Source organism: Tamandua tetradactyla, chromosome 7, assembly GCF_023851605.1.
Source record: "Tamandua tetradactyla isolate mTamTet1 chromosome 7, mTamTet1.pri, whole genome shotgun sequence".
Taxonomy (NCBI): Eukaryota; Metazoa; Chordata; class Mammalia; order Pilosa; family Myrmecophagidae; genus Tamandua; species Tamandua tetradactyla.
In genome coordinates, this window is record NC_135333.1 from 165,442,519 (window position 1) to 165,465,994 (window position 23,476).

Consider the following 23,476-nt stretch of genomic DNA (forward strand, 5'->3'; position numbering starts at 1 on the left):
CAGAGAGGCAGATTTTAGGCCAATAGGTCATTGTTTTTCCTGCTTCGTGCCTAGCATACAATTATTTTCTGAAACCCCGGTGTCATGGGTTGGCTGTTATGCACATGGGCAGAGCAACAATATCCAGTATCACTTTTACAATTAAATTGACACTTAAAAAGATTCTTTCCTGTGCCTTCCTGTTGAGACTTACCTCATCCCCACTCCTTAGGTTACTCCCAAATTCTAGTTTGTCTGGAATCTCATGAACCTATTAGGAATAGAAATGCTACCACATCCAAAAGGCGTAAAGGTTCCAAGGATAACTTGCTGTGGCAAGTCACTGAATATGTCAGTGTACATGCCACCCCAAGGGAGATCAGAAGAGCTCTGGCAGATAGCTGGGCGGCCGAAAGGATAGATAAAAATCCAGGTTAAGGAACTGATTTGACAAAAAAAAAATGTTAATGATTCTTATATAGAATGATGTCATCTCTTATACACGTATCCTTTTTTATTTTTTTAATCAACTATTCATAGATAAGGCAACAGAGTTCCAGAGAGGTTGACTCACTTTCCCATAGACACTGAGCAAATGACAGTAGTGCCAGAACAGCAAGTGGTGCCCAGACTCCTAGCTGCATGTTTCTCCCATACGTTCACTTTACCTGCACCCTCATTTTAGCCCCAAATTCTTAGAAATCAATCTCACAAATAATAACAGCGGAGTGTGGCCAAACTGTCCTGTTAATGGCAGAGTGGCTGGAAAGCAAAGCTTCCCGCTGGTGCCCAGCATTGCCCAACAAGGTCAGTTCCGCACAGAGCAGGGGGTCAGGTCACCACCAACACTGTGGACACACTAGGGGTGAAGGAGGGCTGGGGGGTAATTATGGATACGTGAACAATTTCACAAAACCAATCTATACCAATCCCTACAGAACTGACTATGACGGACTCTTGAGGCATTTTCCATTATGGATTTATTGGAATTTATTTTAAAATCCCTCTCTTCTCTTAACTAGATTTTAGATGCTAAATATCCCTGTGGCTATCTCTTAATCAGAAAAATAAATCAAGAAGAACTCATTTTCTCAGAAACACATGAGCCCTCAGGTACTTAAAATATTGGCCACAATCAGAGGTTCCCTCAAATAGATATGAGGTGTGTAAACTGAAGAACTTGCCCCCACACCTTTCCACAGATTCTCTGTCCCCAAGGTGAGGGAATGTGAACCCTTCAGAGAAGGACTGAATAGACACAAGGCATCAAGCCTCCATGCCTCTTGGGATTTGCTGCTGAAATGGAAATGCCCCACCTTTCAGCCCCTTTCATCACTCCCTGCCTCCTCCATTTTCCTTCCCCTTTGGGAATTTCACAAGAATATGAGGGCACAGAGGAACCATCCACCAGGGCATAATGGAATTTTTTTCATTGCCGGGTCAGCTGCTTTGACCTTTGGCATCCGAGGTTTCAGCAGCTCTTCAGCAGCTCAAGCCAGAAACACTGGGACCATGTCCATCCTTGTCCACCTCTTTAGGGTCATTGTAGTGGTGGAAGATAAGTTGTTTGTTAAATTCCTCTTTTTAAAGCTTATCTTCCGCTTTTCTGTTCAAAAGAAAAGAATTCAAGATTTGGGTAATCTCTTGGTCTTTGACCGTTGGAAGATAGCCAGTGGCTCTGTGTGAGTTCTCTGTAGTCTCCTCCTCACCACTGACCTCATGGGCTTCCTTTAAATTGGAAGAACAACTACTTAGAAGCAGATTCACGCCCAGTTCTCAGTCAAGCATTTACTAAGTGTGTATCATTTTTTACACAGCTGTTGAGTACCTGCAAAGTGTGAATTATCATACCTGGGAATTACCATACGTAGGAAATGCAACGATTAGCACAGGAGTAGCATACCGTATCACAGGCGTTAGACAAGATCCGAGTTTGAATCCTGCCTCTACTACTTGCTAACTGTAGAAACCAGGCAAATGAGAACACTCCCCCGAGTTTTGGCTTCTTTATCAGTAGGATGGGGATAACAATACCTCGTAGAAGTGTTGTAAAGATTCTCTGATTAATGCCTGTGAACCTCGGAGTATTGTCCCAGCATGCACTCTATAATTACTAGTGGTTATTTTTACAATTTGGTTGGGAGCATTAGTAATGAGGGAAAGTGAAAAGGTAGGTAAATATGAAAGTCCCTAGTTTCTAGGTTTCAGACTGAGATCCTGATATTAAGGCAGCCACTTAGAACATTCAGTTACTCATTCATATTTATATAATGAGGATAAATAGCAATGGTACACCAGCAAACACTCATGTACAAATTATGTCACACAGTGGTTTCTTTTTTCGCATGGGCAGGCACAGGGAAACGAATCTGGGTCTCTGGCATGGCAAGTGAGAGCTCTCCCTGCTGAGCAACTGCAGTTGGCCCGCAGTTTCTCATTTTAAAGTGCATTAGAAAATTCCTAAATTTGAGCTTGCATGTCTCTAGGACAGTCTTGGAATGTTGGGAGAAATGGGGTGAGTGTGTATGTGTGTGCATGTGTGAAGGGTGTGGTGTGTGTACATTTATTGGTTTCATGTGGGGGTGTGGACGATGAAAAGAGCTATGCTGAAAAGAAGATTTTAAAAAGGATAAAAATAAGTAATCGGAAATGATACAGCTGATTATTTGATGAAAAGAGGCAAAGGTATAATAGCCAAATCACTGTTGGGTGGGGGTACTGGGACCGAGAGTCTCTGGCAATGCAGGCAAAGGTCACCAGGCCTTCTCAGAGCAGTGGAAGGGGCACTTCTTGGTGAGTCCTGTGGGGAAGGAACCAGAGCCAGTAGTAGGAAAATGGAAAGGCTCCATTAAAACAGCACCTTTCTCTCTTTTCTCTTTTGTCTCTTCTCTTACTTCCCTTCTCTTGCCTCTCCCTCCTTCCTTCCTCATTTTTATGAAAATGTATCCCCCTGTCAAAAATGAGGTGAGTGGGCAGAATTTTTAACAATATAACAAAAGCAAAGCACTTAACAGGTTTCCACTCTTCCCTACATGACAACACACACGTGCCACTCCATTTATAAGCAACAAAGGCTGGCAGAATGTCAGTTTAACAACACACATTTATAAATTCAACAGGAAACCTGAATCTAATTACTATTTTCCAATCCCACACCTCAGCCCTTCCATTCAATGCTTAGACATGATTCTATTTTTCTATGACTTTCTGCAAATGGACTTTTTGGATTATTCTTAAAAGAAAGCTTAATAAAAAGAAAGAAAAGAAAGCTAAGTATGCCTCTAAAATGTAAATACCTATAATCATTAGGGGGAAAAAAGTACATTCTTCTTACAAAAGCTCTAGTGCAAAAACTCCAATACAACTCTTACATCATATAAATGCCACGTTAATCAAATACTCAACAGTAGGCTGCTTTAATTTAGGAAAGTTCCCCATGACTCTTTTAAAAGCAGTGCTTCATTTTCTAATCCTTTAACAGGACCCTAGAGAAAGCCTTTTCATCTATGTGTATAGACCAATCTGCCTCACATGGCAGTATCTGCCTTTTCTCCAAGGGTACGCAGCAACCGGACCTTGATCTCCATCTGCTGAGGGCCAGAAGTTGACCCAGCAGGTGATAATTATCACCAGGTTGATTCATTAAACAAAGGGGCCCTAATAATGGCACAGAATGTTCTTGGAAGTTGCAAGCGGTTGGTTATTCTCAGGAAAAATCATCGTTAGAATGGAAAGAGCAGTCCTTCTCCAAGTCAGAAACTACACAACGGTCCCAGCCATCTGGGCAGCTGGACCATTCCAAGAAAGAAGCTGGAAAGAATGAGAACAACCTCTCAAATTAAAATGGCCTAAGAATCTAACAGCAAGTGAAATTCAAAATGGCAGGGGCATTCCTTGAATATAAGAGCTGATGGATGCTTGGAAAGCATTTTACAGATAAGGGACCCAAAGTACTGAAAAGGAAACAATATATGATAATTAATAATTACTGCTAATTGAGTATTTACAATATTGTACAGATTATGTTAAATTATTTAGCTGCATTATTTTATCTAAAGTCTTCAACAAGTCTACAAGGTAGATTCTATTAGGATCCCCATTTTCCATGAGGAAAGTAAGGCTTTGGGAAGCTAAGTTACCTCAAATCCCATGGTTGACAAACGGGAGCATGAGTGTCATGTGGACTCCACAGCCTGGCCTCTAAGCTTTTACAATATAATGACCATTGTATTCGTGAACATGCAACTAGGAAAGGGCAGAGTCAGGACAAGAAGCTAGTCTGGAGTTCCCAGAACAGCGCTTTTCTTGAACCACCATGTCATAACTGTGAATACGAGTAAATAAAATCAGAGGGACAGAGCTTTACCAGCCACAGCAGGATCAGACAACAGGTCCAGCTGGACCCCATTAGGAAATTCGCTCTGCTGGAGGGAATGCCTGGGAATCTGGTCTGGGGTAGGAAGGTTCGCTAGCCTTTTTTGTAAGAACAGACTTTCTGGGATAAATCCAAAGTCTATCTCAGAGTGGGTGCACCATTAGGATTAGAGAAAACTCTGCCTTTCTCCCTGTTCTTAAAGTCCTTGGGTCCAATTCCATTTTAAACTACTATGTTGTTCTATGGTGAGCCAAATGCAGTGGAAATTTGGTAGGACGAAGAGGCCAATTTGCCTAAAGCTGGATTTCATCAAGAAAGTGTTCATTTAATCTAAGTGGTATCTCTAATGCTGGTAACCAGGGGATGTTAAGTTTTGGCTTCTTTTCTTGCAGAAATATTTATAATAACATACAAATTGCCTGTGTTCTTATTAAAGCTTGGGTAAAGCTTGGGTTCTGTGTATACTGAATCTCTTGGAAACTAATCCTAGCAACTTTAGCAATTCTCATTGTTAAAAAACCACTCCCTTGAAATAGTTTATAGCTATGGGTCAGGTATAATAGCATCTTATTCACCCCTGCCTGCATGCCAGCTAAATTCTCCTCCTCCATCTTCTCTGTCAAGCCATTTCTACTCGGTTCATAACTCATTTATTTCAAAAAACCACCTCTGGTAATTCTGAGTTATTATTAAAAATGTTTTTTTACTTCCTTAGTGCCTTAATGTCTACAAAGCATTCATGCATATTGTGCTGATTTCAGCTTTATAACAACCTGCTGTGGTCAACAGAAGACATGTTATTATCCCAAAATGACTAAAGAAGCCGAGGAGCAGGAGTCCAAATGACTTACTTGCACAAGGTCCCACACCCTTTTACTGGAGAAACTGGGTGTTCTGGCTTCAAGTTTGGTTTTCTTTGCATTAAAATATATTGCCTGTTCCACATCACTGTGAGGACTTTTTTTTACTTGAAAAACTGATTCTAAGTTCACCTGGGTGAATAAATCAGCAAGACTAAGATGCTTTATGTAGAAAAAGAAACCAGAGACGATTTGCTGTGCCAGATATTAAAACATAATAACTAACATTTTTTGAATTCTTACTTGAGTTAGAAATCTATACAAGAACCCTATAAAGTAGCTACTATTATTATCCCCATTTTACTGATGAGGAAAATTAGGTGCAGGGAAATTAAGTGACATTCCCAAGATCAGATGAACAGATGGAGTTGGGGCTTTAACCCATCAATGGGGCTCTAAAGTCTCTTTCTTAACTACACTACTCTACTTCTCGCATATTATATAATTTGAGTAATTAAAATAGCTGAAGACCTAATAGGCAAATCAATGAATAGAAATGATAGCTGAAAAGCAGACTCTAATGTATGCAAGAATGGTGATTAAATTGAGAATTCAAATCAGAGGATAGTAGAAAGTGTATTCAGCAAAAGTGCCAGAGAGGTAATAGAGGGTTGCAGTTAAAGGCACAGGCTCTGGTATCAAACAGAGCTAAACTTTTAATCACAGTTCAATCACTTACTAGCTCCCTGACCTTGGCATTTCAACAGCAACTAACTCATGGAAGTATATGAAGTACTTCATATAGTGGCTTACAAAAACAATGCGCTTCATAAATATTAGCTATCAGTATTATTGGCATTGGGGGGAATAAAGCTAGAATCTCACTGCCTTACACCATACTCTACAAAGTTTCCAGTTAAAAACAAATCGATTTAATTTCAGAAAAAGGAAAGACTTTTCCAGTTATAAAAATAATGGAAGAAATTTTAAAACATTGATAATTGGGCAATAATAAAAGTTAAAGCACCTATGTCCTAATTACAAAATTAAAAAGCAAACAGGAAAATGGAGGAGTAAATATTCACCACAAACAATAAAGGATCAATGGCCTTAAAACATAGGAAAACTTAGACGAACAGGTAAGAAAGACACTAAAACCCACAGAAAAAGAATGTGAGATCACGAACACCCAGTTTACAAAAGAAATTATAAAAGGTCAAGAAATAGTTTAGCCTCTTTAGTTAGCAAAGAAATAAACTGTCGAGAGTATTTTTTTTTTGTCTGAAATAAACTGTTAGGATAATTTTTTGCCTATCAATTTACAAAATTAACCATAATAATCATACTCAGCACTGAGAAGAATCATGAGATGGAGTCTCTTTCACACTGCTACGAAAGGTTAGCTGGCAGTTTTTTGTTTTTGTTTTTTTCTGAAAAACAACTTAGCAGTACATTTCTGGAACCTTAAAAATGTTCATATCCTGGCCAATAGTTACCAGGCAGTTTGAGAGTGCTAAAGGTCATAGTTTGTTAAACTTCAATCAACATCACCCCTGTTGTCTCTCAAAAGCACATGGGGCTTGAACTGAGACTCGAAAAGCTTTCATGCACTAGATTTGCCTTCCTGGAACGTATAATGCCCTGAAGGATTTTAGGTCAGATGAATCCTGAAACCCAGAGGGACCAGCCTCTCCAAGATTATCAACTGATTACATCCCCCTGTCTTTCAGTGGACACCCCTTCTCAGCATGAAAGAGTTGGAATGAGCATTCCCCAAGGCTCCCTATAGAGTGGAATTAAAGGAGAGGGAGGCAGTATAACAGAGAAAATGGTATTTAACAATAAGTACGACTTTGCATCACTATATATATATTCCTTCTAGCCTCCTATGTTTTGGAGCAGCTAAGAAGGAAAAATCTGAAATGATGGAATGGTAGCCCATGACAAACTCTGGGACCTGGTCTGTAGCTGCTTGTTGAAGAGTGCTTTGAAAATTATTGCCTTTTTCCTTCTTTGCTTTGTATATACATTATATTTTACAATTAAAAAAACATTATAAAACTTTTCATATCCTTTCATACAATGGGTCTACTTCTAGAAATCTAATCTTAAGAAGGAATCAAAGAAACAAAAAATGTCTGTAGGATATTATTAATAATGGAGAAAAATGAACAAATGTAAATGTTCAATTATAGGAGAATGGTAAAACAAACAAACAAACAAACAAAAACTTAAGGAACATCCATGTAATGAAAGTCAAAGCAGACATTCAAAATCTTGTTTCCAAAGAATGTAATGACATGGATAAATGCTCATGATATAATGAAAAGTGAAAGGAAAAATTAGCATAAAAATAGGATTCAAAAATCATATATACATGAAATAGAAGAACAAAGTTAGAGGACACACACTTGCTGATTTTACAATTTATTGCAAAGCTACAGTAATGAAAACAACATGGTACTGACACAAGGACAAACATATAGACCAATAGAATTGAACTGAAAGTTCATAAATAAACCTTCACATGTTTGGCCAACTGATCTTTGACAAAGGTGCCAAGTCCACTCAGTGGGGAAAGAAAAGTCTCTTCAACAAATGGTGCTAAGAGAACTAGATAGCCATATGCAAAAGACTGAATATGGAGCCCTACATCAGACCATATAAAAATTAATTCAAATGGATCAAAGACCTGAATATAAGAACTGAAACTGTAACACTCCTAGAAAAAAATGTAGGGAAACATCTTCAGAGACTTGTGTCAGGTAGTGGTATTTTCTTACATTTTATGCACAAAGCACAAGCAATGAAAGAAAAGACAGATAAATGGTGCCTCATCAAAATTAAAAACGTTTGTACATCAAAGAATTTTATCATGAAAGTAAAAAGCCAACCTACACAATAAGAGAAAATATTTGGAAACCACATATCTGATAAGGATTTAATATCCAGAATATTATCCTACAACTCAACAACAAAAAGATTAACAATACAATTTAAAAATGGTCAAAAGACCTGAATTGGTATTTTTCCAAAGAAGACATACAAATGGCCAATAAGCATATGAAAAGATGCTCAATATCATTAGACATTAGGGAAATGCGAATCAAAACCACAAAACACCATTTCATACTCAACAGAATGGCTACTATCTAAACAAACAAAACAAAACAGAAAATTACAAGTGCTAGAGAGGATATAGAAAAATAGGAACACTAATTCACTATTTCTTTTTTGTATTGTTTTGTTTTTGCATGGGTAGGCACTGGAATTGAACCCAGGTCTCCAGCATGGCAGATGAAAACTCTGCAACGGCGATACCATCACCCACCCACTAACTCATTTTTCACTGGAATGTAAAATTGTGCAGCAGCTGTGGAAAACAGTTTGGCAGTTCCTCAGAAAGTTAAGTAAAGCAACACTATATGACCCAGCAATCCTAGTACTAGGTATATACCCCAAAGAACTAAAAACAGAGCCTTGAACATTTTTCCACCAATGTTCATGATGGCATTATCACAACTGCCAAAAAGTGGAAGCAACCCAAATGTCCATCAACAGATAAACAGATAAACAAAATGTGCTACATACATACAATAGAATATTGTTTAGCCATAAAAAAGAATGATATTCTGATGCATGGCATAACATAGATGAACTTTGAAGACATCATGTTGGATGAAATAAGCCAAACACAAAGGGACAATACAGTATGATATCACTTACATGAAATAAACAGAAAAACCATATTCTTGAAGTCAGAAGCTAGAGTACATGTTACCAGGAGCCAAGTTGGGGAGGAGAATGGGGAGTTAACTTTTAATTGGTATGGATTTTCTGTTAGGGTAATAGAAAAATTTTGTCCATGGATGGTGGGGGTAGAGGCTAAACTGTGCTTATGTAATTTATACCAATGAATTATGTATTCAAAAAGGGAAATTTCAGGTTGTGTATTAGTTAATATACACACATACACAAAAACCCATAGAACTGTACAACACGATGTAAATAATATGCTAAAGTTAGTAGTACAATTATAATAATATTGTCTCATGTGTTGTGACAACGCAAAATTTTAATATTAGGTAAAACTGTGTGGGGCGAGGGGATATGAGAATACTGTGTATGTGTGTGGGAGGGATATAGGAATATGGGAGTTCTGTATTACCTGCATGATGCTTCCATAAACCTACAACTGCTCTTTAAAAAAAAGAGTAAGGAAGCCCACTGACACTATTGCTATTGAACATTGTGCTAGAAGTTCTAGCTAGAGAAATTAGGCAAGAAAAAGAAGTAAAGGTCATCTAAATTGGAAAGGAAGAAGTAAAACTGTCACATTTGCAGATAATATGATCTTAAACTTAGAAAATCCTGAAAAATTGTAACAAAACTACTGAAGCTAATAAATGACTTCAGCAAAGTGGCAGAATACAAGATCAATATGTAAAATCAGTGGTGTTTCTATACATTAGTAATGAGCTACATGAGGAGGTAATCAAGAAAAAATCTATTCACGATAGCAACTAAAAGAATCACATATCTAGGAATAAACTTAACTGAGGACGTAAAGGACTTGAACACAGAAAACAAAACATTGCTAGAAAAAATCAAAGAAGATCTGACTAAATGGAAAGACATTCTATGCTCATGGATTGGAAGACCAAATGTCATTAAGATGTCAATTCTACTCAAATTGATTTACAGATTCAAAGCAATACCAATAAAAATTCCAACAGACTATTTTGCAGAAATGGAAAAGCTAACTGTCAATTTTATTTAGAAGGGTAAGGGAACTTGAATAGCTTAAAAACATCTTTAAAAAGAAGAATGAAGTGGGAGTTTCACGCTTCCTGACTTAAAGCATATTTTAAAGCCATAGTGGTTAAAACAGCATGATACTGACATAAAGATAGACATAATGATCAGTGGATTCGAAATAAGAGTTCAGATACAGACCTTCAGATCTATGGTCAATTGAATTTTGACAAGGTTCCCAAGCCCACTCAGCTGGGACAGAACAGTTTCTTCAGTAAATGGTGTTGGGAGAACTGTCATCACTTTTAACAGTAATATTTTAATACTTTTTCATCAACAACAACAAATGTACTACTCCAAAACTATGAGTCAATAATAGAGAGGATAAGAGGTATGGGAGGATTTAGGTTTTCTTTTTTATATTTATACTTTTCTGGAATAATGAAAATGGTCTAAAATTGATTGTTGGGTTGTATGCACAACTATGTGATGACACTGCAGCCTACTGTAAGAAAATTAAGTTTAGCGTTCACACAAGATGGCACAGGAAAGGGGTACATAACAACTCAAGCTGGTTTTGCAGGCAGGGAAGGAGAGCACCTCTGACATAAGCCTAGAGTTGGCACCAAACAGGTAGAAACAAGTTTTAAAAAGTAATGGCCAGGGTCATTGAAATATAAAGCAGAATCAAAAATGGGAACCTTCTGCCGGAAATTTGAATTAGTTAGCTATCTGGATAGGTTTTAACCTCTGGAGTATCCAATCAGTAGAGAAATAGGGGAGAGTCTGCTAGCTAGGTACAGGTATAACCGCTTTGGCATTCTATTGTTTGGTGCTCCAGCCACCATTTTGTGTTTGGCTGGACACCTGTTCTTGTAAGATCGTGAATAAATTATTTTCTTCTCCACAACTGGGTGAGCATTTATTCATTTTCAAGTACAGTGTTTTTTCTAACACCATTGACCATATATGCCTCAAAAAATAATATGATTCTAGACTGCAAAATTCTCCCTACATTTGAATTATGGCTACTTGAAGTCTCTTCACAGCAATACTGAGGATTTCTTCCATTCCAAATTTTCTGATTTTGAGTCAGGATAATGAAAGACCCAACCTTTAAAAACAAAACACATATACTGAAAACAAAAGGGATATTTCAAAATGTATACCAGGTCAATACTTACTAGTTAAATCCTGCCCAGCCGTCAGTCTACCAAAGCCTACTTCAAAAGGACCAAAGTTGATTCACATTAAAGTATAAATAATTACCAGCTTAAGAATTACCTCTCTCCAAGGGGAATTTCATTGAAGTGGGATCAAGACTCAAACCTAAAGGGATTAACCCCCTATCACCATATGAGTTGTGCTGGTTTGAGACTGTTGTGTTTCCCCAGAAAAGCCATGTTCTTTATCCTAATCCAATCTTGTGGGAGCAAACCCATTGCATGGGTAGGATCTTTTTTTTAATGCTTACATGGAGATGTAACCCACTTAATTGTGGGGGACATCTTTCGATTAGGTGGTTTTCATTCAGATGGGACACCACCCATTTAAGGTATGTCTTGATTAGTTTACTTTTAAGGAGCCCTTAAAAGGAGAAACATTTTGGAGAAAGCTCAGAAGTAACACAGAGGGAGACATTTAGAGATGCTTGGAGTGCTAACAGAGACATTTGGAGACTGAGACAGAAATATCCTGGTGCTAAGCAAGGATGCACAAAAACAGCCAGAACCTGAAGAGAAAAAAATCTCAGGCCCTGGGAGATGCTAAGCTAAGAGATAAAACCCAGAGATTTGCCCTGGAGCAGCTAAGTGAAGGCCCACACTTAGAGAGGTAGCCACTGGGATCAGAAGCTTGAAGCAAAGGAACCAGGAACAAGGATCAGCAGATGCCAGCCACGTGATTTCCCACGTGACAGAGGAAAGCCGGATGCCCTCTGGCCCTTTCTTCAGAATCAAGGCATCTTTCTCTGGATGCCTTAGTTTGGGCATTCTTAAGACCTTAGAACTGTAGACTTGTAAATTAATAAATCTCCTTTATGAAAGCCAACCCATTTCTGGTATATTACATTCCGGCAGCTTTAGCAAACTAAAACAGGGGCAAAGGGAAAGGACACAGAATCCTAACACAAACACCATTAATCTGGTTAATCTGGTGTTCCTCCTTCAAGAATTTCTTCTTATACATGAATGTCTTTAAACATTATTTGTATTTAGAATGTGTACAGTGGTTACTCTTATCTCCAGGTCTTTTGCCTTAACCATGAGCTCTTCATTTTTGTCACATTTCCAGGTGGAACTTTGAATCAAGACATCCTAGCTCCTCTCCTCTTTTTTTTTTCTTTTACGCCTTCCATTCCCCAGCCTAGTGCTAGCTGACCAAGGGCTTTTCCTTCTTTTTCAAAAATATGGAACTTGACTTCCCTTCCTTTGGTGTAATATCCCATCCACATTCCATGCAGATCAAGCTGGGCTGATAATTACACTGCCATGCCCATGCCCACAGGGAGAGTCAGTGGCCCATATTTGACAAATCATAGCATGCCATCTCCAGGCAAATATGATGGTTCACAAGCAGGCACAAGACTCAAATAAAGCTAATTAGAGTCATTATTTAGGATTGACACAGAGACACTCGGGGAAAGAAACACTTCCTTCCTAAGCAGGGAGCATGTGAATCTCAGGATGGTATCACCATCTTCTTCACCATGTGGAGAGAGCCTGCATAAAATGGAGCTACAAAGAGACTTACAAAGCAGAGGAGTCCCAGCAGTGTTGCTGTCAGCTCTGTTTCTACAGTTCTTCCTTTAATTTTGTGAGCTACCCCCAGTACACAAGCAAATAATTCTCTTGTTGCTAGAGCTAGTGTGAGCTTGGTTCCTGTCATCTACCACCAAAAGAGTACTGACTTATATACCAGGTTCATCTCCACTGGATCATAAGAACCATCTTAATCTTAGACTGCCAGGATTTAACAAGCTCGATTAGTCTCCTTGGGATTGCACAATGTCCTAATTGCTCCCAGTCTCCCATGCTGGGATTTAAGTTCTGCCTTTCAATAACAAGGCTTTGCTTCTTGCTCACAGACTACTAGTGGGCTGACCCCCTTCTTGCCATTTGAATGCCTCCTCAGAAACGACCGATCACTGGACTTTATCCACCTATTTGGATTCCTGGATATTTGCATGCTGAACCCTCTGGATGCCATATGCTTTGCTTCACCCCTACCTATTATTTTGCCATATCTACTGGGCTTGAGTTCAGCATATGCATCTGGGTCTATTTATTCAATGTCTATCTAAATTCTGATCTCTCCATACATCAAATTCAGAAGCAATTGTGGGTGGGAAGGAGGCACTTGACCCCTAAGCACATTTTTTTCAAAATGGGACCTTTTCAACAATGTTTAAGCCTATGAAGAAAAGGCCTTGAAGTCCCATAGCGGTCAGCCCCACCACCTGCTCACTCCGCAGGCCTCACATAGTACTTGGCCATGGGTGCCTGTGCTCCAAAGGGCGGCAAGATTCCCTCTTCCTAACAGTCCATTTCTCATCTCCTTTTTAACTGTGCTTAGGGAGATTCAGTTTTCTTTCTATATTTATGCAACCATAATCTTCTCTGTAAATGAGGTATCCTTTATAACATTCAAACAATTTCACAACAAATTTTTGCCTTTGAGCAAGGAAGGCTTAGTTCCCAGTCCAGGATGGTCAAGTTTTTAGATGAAAGAATGATGGGTCACTCTTTCAGGAGCATATATGTCACTGTCACCAAAACTGGCTCCTCCAAACCATGAAGAAAAGAATCACAGGGTCTGAGATCTAGGAGTTATGGATCAGAGGAGATGCCTTTGAAAAGTTTGATGTGGAATCAGTTAACTTAAATGTCTAGCTCTGATTGAGATTAGAGTAAGAGGATTGCTGGGAGAAATCCAGGGAATTTCATTCAGGGAATGGAAATAAACTCACTCTGGCTGTTCTTCAGAGTCAACCCTGATTTGGATGGGCAAAGGAATTGTACCATTTTCTAAACACATCTTGGATGCCAGCGAGAAGTGGATGACAACTGGTAAACTCCTATCCTGGGAGAGCTGCGAAGGCTGGTGTTGGTTGACAAAAGGTATAAAAAAAAAAAAGGAAGAAGGAATAAGATGAGGGAACAGAGTGGAAAAAGAAGAAAAAGAGCATTTTGCTCGGCCATCATCAACAGAAAATTCGGTTGTGAATATTTTAATCATGTAACCAGGGAATTAGCAATGTTTTCCAAAAACATCAACACTAACCCAGGAAATATTTTCATCATTTGCTCTGGAAATGAATCCGCTTTTTAAATTGAAAGCTCTTCTGCATCATCTCTTAATTGATTGATTGATTGTGCTTCATTTTTGCTTTTGTATTAAGAACTGCCCTTCCATGAGAACAATGAAAAAGCATTCATGTTTATTTTCATTTCTTCTCTTAGCAACTGGATAACAGTCAGATACCTGTTGCTAATAAAGAGGCTGCAGGGACACAAGCCCCCTCTGTATCATTACTGAACTTTATGCTAAAATGTACATCTAAAACAAGAAATTTTATTAATTTATAAATACATCATGTGGAGAAAAAGTCTGTTCTAAAAGCTATCTAAAAGCAAAGAAGAATGGGAAACTTAAAAGAAAGCAAAACTCATGGGAGCTTCTTAAACTTTATATATGAATTAGGAGGTCCACAAAACCAGGATTCCACAGCAATTAGGATGCATTTAAAAGAAAAAAGACAAAAATGTGTAACGATAAGAAAGCATAAGAAATAAGGCTATAGGTATTAATTTGTATGATAATTATGACTTATCTTTAATGAGTACTCACTACATGCCAGGCACTCTGCTGAGCACTTTACATGTATCATTTAATTCTTTCAACAATAGATTCTAACATTAATTATCCCTATTTTACAGATGAGGAAATAAAAACCTAGATTTCCCCAATATTATAGAAATTGTTAATGGCAGAGCTGGGATTGAAAGCCAAATCTTTCTAACTCCAATGGTTGCAGTTCTGCCTATTCAATATGGCTATTATTAAAATTAAAAATATAACCCACAGCAAATAGTCAGTGCTTATTCAGCCGCTGAAGTGCATAGCTATCAAGCTCACGGTTGCTATGATGAAACTGGTCAGTGAGGAAGGACTGGTCACGTTTTCTGCTGACTGACAGGTCTTTTGGGATCCCCCTGAGAAGTAGTCCGGTCTCCCAAGAACTAGACACCAATAAGGACTAGAAATATAAGAAATTTACCAGGGGAAATGCCTGTGAGGGAAAATGGGGAGGGAGGTGGGAAAGGCTGAGCAAGCTATCAAACTGTGATGCAAGCCTGACCCTGAGTGAAGGAGAGAGGGAAGGAAGGATGGTTGGGTACAAGCATCTAAACTTGCAGTGAAGACTGAGTTTACCAAGGTCACCGTGGAGTCCTCAAGGCAACGTTTCTCATCAGAGGAGTCTTGCATCTCCCAAAACTGAGCCCACCTTAGTATCCCTGCCACATTCAGTCACTGCCTGGAAGCAGTCCCTGGGAAACATGGCCTTTGGGGAAAATGCATTTATGTATTTCTGAACCCAGAAACTGGGGTCATCAGTTAATAAGCTTTCTGTAGTCAAAGACCTGAGAGGCACATTTACATGGTCACTGCCCTTCATGAGGCCATTCTAAACTCTTCTCAAGTTCCCTGACATGCTCATCAACGAAAACATGCAAGCTGAACAAATACACATAAATCTAAACACACCACATGTTCCGCTCTGATGTCCCCATATAAGAAAACAACAATGAAAGGAGAGGAAGAAAGAGAGGAGAATGGGTCCATAAATGGAAGACTCTAAACTAGAGCTTTTAAAACAAATTCAAAACCAAGCAATTAAACAAAACAAGCAAACAAAACCACCTCCTAAAGTTCCTGGTTCCTCTGAGGCCATTTGATTATCCATTCACCAGTTGACGGATATTTGCATTGCTTCTACACTTTGGCTGTTATGAACATTCATGTACATGTTTTTGGATGGATATGTTTTTTATTCTCTTAGGTATATACATAGAAGTGGAATTACTGGCTCATATGGTAATTCTATTTTTAATTTTTTGAGGGACTGACAAACTATTTTCCAAAGGGGTGAACCATTTTACATTCGCACCAGCAATGCATGAGGGTTTTAACGTCTCCACATCCTCTGCAGCATTTCTTACTGTCTGTCTTTTTATTTTAGCCATCTTAGTAGTGTTGAGCTTAATTTTTAAGCTTAGTTTAATTAATTTATTAATTACTTGATAATGGACTTAACTGTTTCATAAATAGGGTTCCTAGAGAACTGCTGTCCAATAGAATTTTCTACAGTGATGGAAATGCTTTATTTCAGCCCTGTCCAATACGGTAGTCACTAGTCAAATGTGACTATTGAGTACTTGAAATGTGGCTAGTGCAATTAAAGAACTGAGTTCCCTTTTTTTAAAATTTTATCTAATTTTAATTAATTTAAATTTAAACAAACATCTAAGACCATAAAACTGTTAGAAGAAAATGTAGGGAAATATCTTATAAATCTTATAATAGGAGGTAGTTTCCCAGACCTTACACCCAAAGCACAAACATTGAAGAAAGAAAGAAATGGGAACTCTTCAAAATTAAACACTTGTGCATCAAAGAACTTCGTCAAGAAAGTAAAAAGACAGCCTACACAATGGGAGACAATATTTGGAAACGATATATCAGATAAAGGTCTAGTATCCAGAATATAGAAAGAGATTGTTCAACTGAACAATAAAAAGACAGACAACCCAATTACAAAATGGGCAAAAGACCTGAACAGACACTTCTCAGAAGAGGAAATACAAATGGCCAAAAGGCACATGAAAAGATGCTCAACTTCCCTGGCTATTAGGGAAATGCAAATCAAAACCACAATGAGATATCATCTCACACCCACCAGAATGCCTATTATCAATAAAACAGAAAATGACAAGTGCTGGAGAGGATGTGGAGAAAGCGGCACACTTATCCACTGTTGGTGGGAATGTCAAACGGTACAACTGCTGAGGAAGACAGTTTGGCGGTTCCTCAGGAAGCAGAGTATATAATTGCCATATGATCCAGCAATGCCATTGCTAGGTATCTACTCAGAGGACATGAGGGCAAGAACACAAACATACATTTGCACACCAATGTTTATAGCAGCATTATTTACAATTGCCAAGAGATGAAAACAGCCCAAATGTCCATCAACACACAGGTGGCTAAACAAGCTGTGAGATACACATACAATGGAATATTATGCAGCTATAAGATAGAATAAAGTTATGAAGTATGGAACAACATGGATGGATCTTAAGGACATTATGCTGAGTGAGATTAGCCAGAAACAAAAGGACAAATACTGCATGTTCTCACTGATATGAACTAGCATTAATGAATGAACTTGGACAATTTCAGTTAAGAACAGAGGTCATCAGGAGACAGAAATAGGGTAGATATTGGGTAACTGGAACTGAAGGGATACAGATTATACAATGGGACTGATTGTAAAAATTCAGAAATGGATAGTACAATACTACCTAGCTGTAATACAATTATATTAAAACACTTAATGAAACTGAATATGAGAATAATAGAGGGAGGAGGACTGGGGGCACAAATGAGATTAGAAAGCAAGATAGACAATAGAGAATGAGATGGTATAATCTAGGAATGCCCAGAGTGTATAATGATAGTGACTAAATGTACAAATTAAAAAAATGTTTTTGCATGAGGAAGAACAAAAGAATGTCATTACTGCAGGGTGTTGAAAATAGATGGTAATTAATATTAAAAAATTTTAACTTATGTGTGAGACTAAAGCAAAAAATAATTGGTACAAAATTTATATTTTGACTAGTGCATTTCCTAATATAACTTATGTGGACAGCTTAATTGAACACCATAAGTACATGGAACCTTAAGTAGGGCATGAGATTTTGTAGGTTTGTCCAGAGTGATGCCTCGATAAATCCCAGAAGAATTTGAACAGTGAATAAAAAGTATTTGCAAAGTCCCCTTGGGGAATGGTGAGAAAGGGGGAAAATTCAACTTCCCCAAGTGGAGAATTCTTGATATTCTCACAAGCAGTGGGGACAACCAAACCAATAAACTGAGACCCCAATCTTGGGGTTTGTTCATATGAAACTTAACCCCACAAAGAACAGGCTAAGTTACTTAAAATTAGGCCTAAGAGTCACCCCCAAGAGAACCTCTTTTTTTGCTCAGATGTGGCCTCTCTCTCTCAGCCAACATGGCAAGCAAAATTACTGCCCTCCTGCTCTCTAAGTGGGACATGACTCCCAGGGTTGTGGATCTTCTTGGCAATGTGGGACAGAAATCCTAGAATGAGCTGGGACTCAGCACCAAGGGATTGAGAAAACCTTCTCAACCAAAAGGGGAAAGAGAGAAATGAGACAAAATAAAGTGTCAATGGCTGAGAGATTGCAAACAGATTCAAGAGGCTATCCTGGAGGTTATTCTTAAGCATTAAATAGATATCACTATTTAATGGTGTAATGGAGAGGCTGGAGGGAACTGCCTGAAAATGTAGAGCTGTGTTCCAGTAGCCATGTTTCTTGAAGATGATTGTATAATGATATCCCTTTCACAATGTGACTGTGTGATTGTGAAAACCTTGTGTCTAATGCTTCTTTCATCTACCTTATGGACAGATGAGTAAAATATATGGATTAAAAATAAATGAATAATAGGGAGAACAAATGCTAAAATAAATTTAGTAGATTGAAATGCTAGTGATGAATGAAAGGGAAAGGTAAAGGGTATGGTACATATGAACTTTTCTCTGTTTTATTTTTATTTCTTTTTCTGAATTGATGCAAATGTTCTAAGAAATGATCATGATGATGAATATACAACTATGTGATGGAAAAAATGTTCATATTGTATGTTGATTGGCTTTATTACTAAAAATTTAAACAAGCACATACGTCTAGTGACAAGCTTTTTGGACAGTGCAATCCTAGAATAATAGTTGGGAAATAGAAGAATAGGATTTCCCATGCTTCTGATGGTAACATATTTTGTCCCGGGAAACTTTGGAATATATATTTGGTTCCTAAATTCAAAACTCTGTCCATCAGAAGTAAAAGGACAATCTCTGGTATTTATAGCTTGAAACACTGTGATCATGGGGAAGCTATTTAATCTCTCCAAACCTAGTTCTTCCATTTAAATATGGGTAAAATAATATTTATCTGATAGGGTTCTTTTTTTTTTTTTTGCATGGGCAGGCTCTGGGAATCGAACCCGGGTCTCCGGCATAGCAGGCAAGAGTTCTGAGCTACCAGTGCACCACCCTTTAATAGGGTTCTTGAGTGGATAAATGATATAATTCATATAACAGTTTAGCACAGTGGAGTTAGCTAAAGCTTCATCTTCATTATTACTATTATTGTTACTAATAGAATCAACTTGGTACATCCACATATGCTATCTCATTTTTTTTTCCGGGCTTGTAGACAGAAGCATGATTAGAAATGCTGACCCAAAAGATCTAACAGCTGCACACGCAGAGACTCTTAGAAACAGATAGTGATCATCCAATCAGGCTCAAACTGGAAAATTACCACTGGAGAAACAGATGTAAGACGGTGGCTTTCAAACTTTTGCATGCTTGCTGGGCCCCACCTTCTGGTCCAGAGCATGAAGCCTGAGAGTCTGCTGTTGTAACAAGTTCCCAGGTGATGCTGGTACTGCTCATTTGGGAATCACCCTTAGAGAGACACTGCTGCCAAGCATCTGACCCCTATGCTAACAGCAATCACTTATTCTTAAAATGTAAAAAACTTATTGTCAGAATTATCGTATTAAAGCAAATGGGTTGGCTCTCATGAACCAATGAATCCTGAATATAAAGTTTCACTCTGGAGGTAAAAGTTGACTCTACCAGCGATCTTCACTGGGTGGGGCACTACTCTTCGGCGAGGTTCCTCATCCTTCTTCAATTGCACGACTGGGTCATTTACTCAGGTTTCCCAGAAACTATCTTTGTCTGAAATTATCATTAGCAAATATTTCAGACCCCCAAGCATTGACCTCTTGGAAATGAAACAGTAAACTTCATTTTAACTGCGAAAAACCGAGAGGCCTAGATAGGATCAAGATCCAGTGGAGTGCGGAAGGCAAGTCCTCGGAGGCAGGGGAAGTCAGGAGCAGGGCCAACTGCTCCATTAGGCCCATGTCTAGGGTCCACAGGACTTCTAATGGCCAACAAAAATGTTTTAATTTATTTTAAAAGTAGAAGAAAAAAATGAATATAACAATAATGAATATATAATAATTGGATCCAGCTTGGATTATATTTGCCCTTATACCAATTCAGTCATAAAATCTAGTTTTTAACATTGTTTTAAATGGAGTAAGGGATCCATGAAGGCAAAAGTACCTAGGGCTAAGAAAGGAAGAGAGGGACAGATGCAGTGGTCGGCAGAAAGAGGCTGTGGAAGCTGCGTTGACTCAGGTGTCTCTCAAATGGCACAATTTGCCCTGTTCCACACACATATATATCATAGGTTCTTGACCCTAAGCTTACAGACTCAAGTCTTCACTCCTCACTCGGGTATTAAATGTCTTTCACTACATTGTATTCACCTGCCTTTCCACTTAATTTCTTTCATTTACTCTTTTCTGCAGTCAGCCTGGTGTCTTCATTTTTAATCAGTGACGATACTGTGCTAATCCCCCCCTTACAATTTGCTCCAGTCACACTGCACCCATTTTTCACAGCCCACACAGATCTCCTGTGAACTTTTCCTGACTGCTGTAGCCCAGAGAGGTCCTCCTTAAGGAACTGTGGTGGTTTGAAGCTGTATGTACCTCAGAAAAACATGTTCTTAAATTTAATCCATTCCTCCATACCAAACTCTGTAATCTGTCCTATAACTACTTGTTACAATGTGCTTTGAAATTTATTGCTTTTTTGCATATATGTTATATTTCACAATAAAATTTTTTTTTAATTAATTCATTCCTGAGGGTGTGAACCCATTGTAAGTAGAACCTTTTGATGAGGTAACTTCAGTTAAGAAGATGTGGCACGCTTCAATCAGGGTAGGTCTTAATCCTGTGACTGGAGTCCCTTCTGATGGAGTGAAATTCAGACAAAGAGAAAGCCACAGGAAGTAAGAAGCTGACATCAGCAAAACTGGAAGAAAACAGAGAGGCCAGGAGAGGCTGTCATGAGCTTTGCCATGTGACGAGCTAAGGACCAAGAATCACCAGCAGCCAGCCCCAGAATGCCACAGCCTTTGGGGAGAAAGATATCATCCTGAAGAGTCCATCTGGATTTGGACTTTCGTTCAGCCTCAAAACGGTAACAAATAAATTCCCATTGTTAAAACTAACTCATTTCATGGTATTTGCTTGAGCAGCATAGGAAACCAAAATAGGAACTAATATACGCATTTTTCATTTGCTACTTACTTTCTGAGATCAAATGAGAACATACATCCTCCTTTATTAATGGTATAGTATATCACATGGAAGCTAGCTATTTTTATAATACTTTGTACGACTAGCCAATTATTCATTGTATGTCTCATAAACTAGATTGTACCTCTTGGACTTTTTATCCATCTTTTATAGCAACCAAGCAGAGTTCTATGTATATAACAAAAGTTTGATAAACTTTGAAGGAATAAATACATGAACTTCTGTTAAACAAGGGCCAGGCAATAAAATGTTGTAAATTACCACTGTCCAGTGTAGTCACTTCCCAAGCATAGCTGTTGAATACTTAAACTGTAGCTAGTTTGCTTTCAGAGGTACTATTAAATACACACTAGATTTTGAAAAAAAAATAAAATATTTCATTAACAATTTTGTATTGACTGCATGTTGAAATGATCATTTTGATATCTGAGTCAAACAAAATATAGGTTAAATAAAATATATTATTAGTTTCACCTGTTTCTTTTTTTTTTACCATGACTACTACAAATTTTAAATTACACAAGCAGAAAACTGATACTTTCAAGAAGATGAAGTATATCTACTTCATGCTATTCTTCCTGTTAAGTGCATCCAAAATCTCTGGGGATTATATTAAAACAAACATAAAATGACTCTAAAAGATGGAGAGGAAAAAGGCAGACCAGCTAGGGACCTCAGGACCCAAGGAACGACACAGTGATGAGTTGCCTGGGTTTCCTTTTGAACTCATATATTTCCGTCTTGGAGTTGACAACTACTTGAAAACACCAACAGGAGCAAACAAAAAGCCTCCCCCAAAAGACTGCTCTGTCTAGCCAAAGGACCAGGAAAGGGGGAAGTCTAGATAAACAGAAAACTTTTAGATAACAACTGACTTAACTGCAGTTAACAACACAGGGAAAAGACTGCGGTTCCACCTCTCATCCATGCTATAAAAGGCCAAGCGGGGGCCCAAACATCCAACCCCACCTGGCAGTAATGAAATGCCTACTCCCTTGCACATGGGATGGTGTCCCAGTGAGAGTTAGGATTTTCAAAAGTACTAGCAGTAATGAGGCCATGCCCCCTTCCTGTGGTGTTAATGAAGGTCACAAAGGAAACAGTAACAAGACACCCCATCTCTCCAAGTAGGGAGGAATGAGTGGAGACCTAGAGAGGAGAGGGAACTCACATCCACACCTGGTAACGATGAGGCTACATGCCTTTTCCCTGCTGTAGTGATGTCAGAAGAACAAGCTAAAACTAAATACTTAAATTAGATCCAGAATCTCACAATATCTAAAAAATCCAGGTTTCCATCAAAACTCACTCATCATACCAAGAACCAGGAAGAGAGCAAACTAAATGAAAACCGAGTTAATTAATGCCAACACCAAAAACAGAGATGTCAAAATTATCTGACAAAGACTTTAAAGCAGCCATAATAAAATGATTTAACGAGCAATTACAACAACTTGAAACAAAGGAAAAAATAAAAAGTCCCAGCAAAGAAGTACTCTAGCAAAGAAAGAGAAATTATAAAGAAGAACCAAGTGGAAATTTTATAATTGAAAAAATGTAATAACCAAAATAAAAACTCAGTAGATGGGCTCAATGGCACATTGGAGGCGCAGAGGAAAAATTCAGTGAACCTGAAAATAGAAAAACAGAAATTAACCAATCTGAACAACAAAAAGAAAGCATAATGAAAAAAAATTAACATTCTCAGGGACCTGTGATCTTATAACAAAAGATCTAACATGCATGTCCTTAATGTCCTATAAGGAGAAGAGAAAGAGGACAGGGCTGGAAAAGTACTCAAATAAATAAAGGCTGAAAACTTCCTAAATTTGGCAAAAGACATAAACCTACAGATTCAAGAAGCTGAGCAAACCCCAAACAGGATAAACCTAAAGAAATCCATATTAAGCACATCGTAGTCAAATATAAGAAAATTAAAGAGAAGAAAAAATCTTGAAAGCAACAAGTGATAATACTCTATAGGAAAAAAAAATACAGATGACAGCAGATTTCTCACTGAAATCTGTAGAGGCCAGAGGAGTTTGCAAAATCTTTTTTAAGTGCTGAAAAA

The 23,476-nt window shown here is 38.2% G+C and overlaps 1 long non-coding RNA gene across 6 annotated transcripts in view; it reads right to left on the reverse strand.

Moving 5' to 3' along the window:
- LOC143642813 (uncharacterized) overlaps positions 1–23,476 on the reverse strand; it is a 113,567-nt gene that overhangs the window by 30,904 nt on the left and 59,187 nt on the right. The window contains exon 2 of one of the 6 annotated variants that reach the window (XR_013155883.1): positions 20,975–21,118. The exons of the other annotated variants lie outside the window; for them this stretch is intronic. This is a non-coding gene — a long non-coding RNA (uncharacterized LOC143642813). The remainder of the gene's footprint in view (positions 1–20,974; positions 21,119–23,476) is intronic. 6 annotated transcript variants of the gene reach the window in all.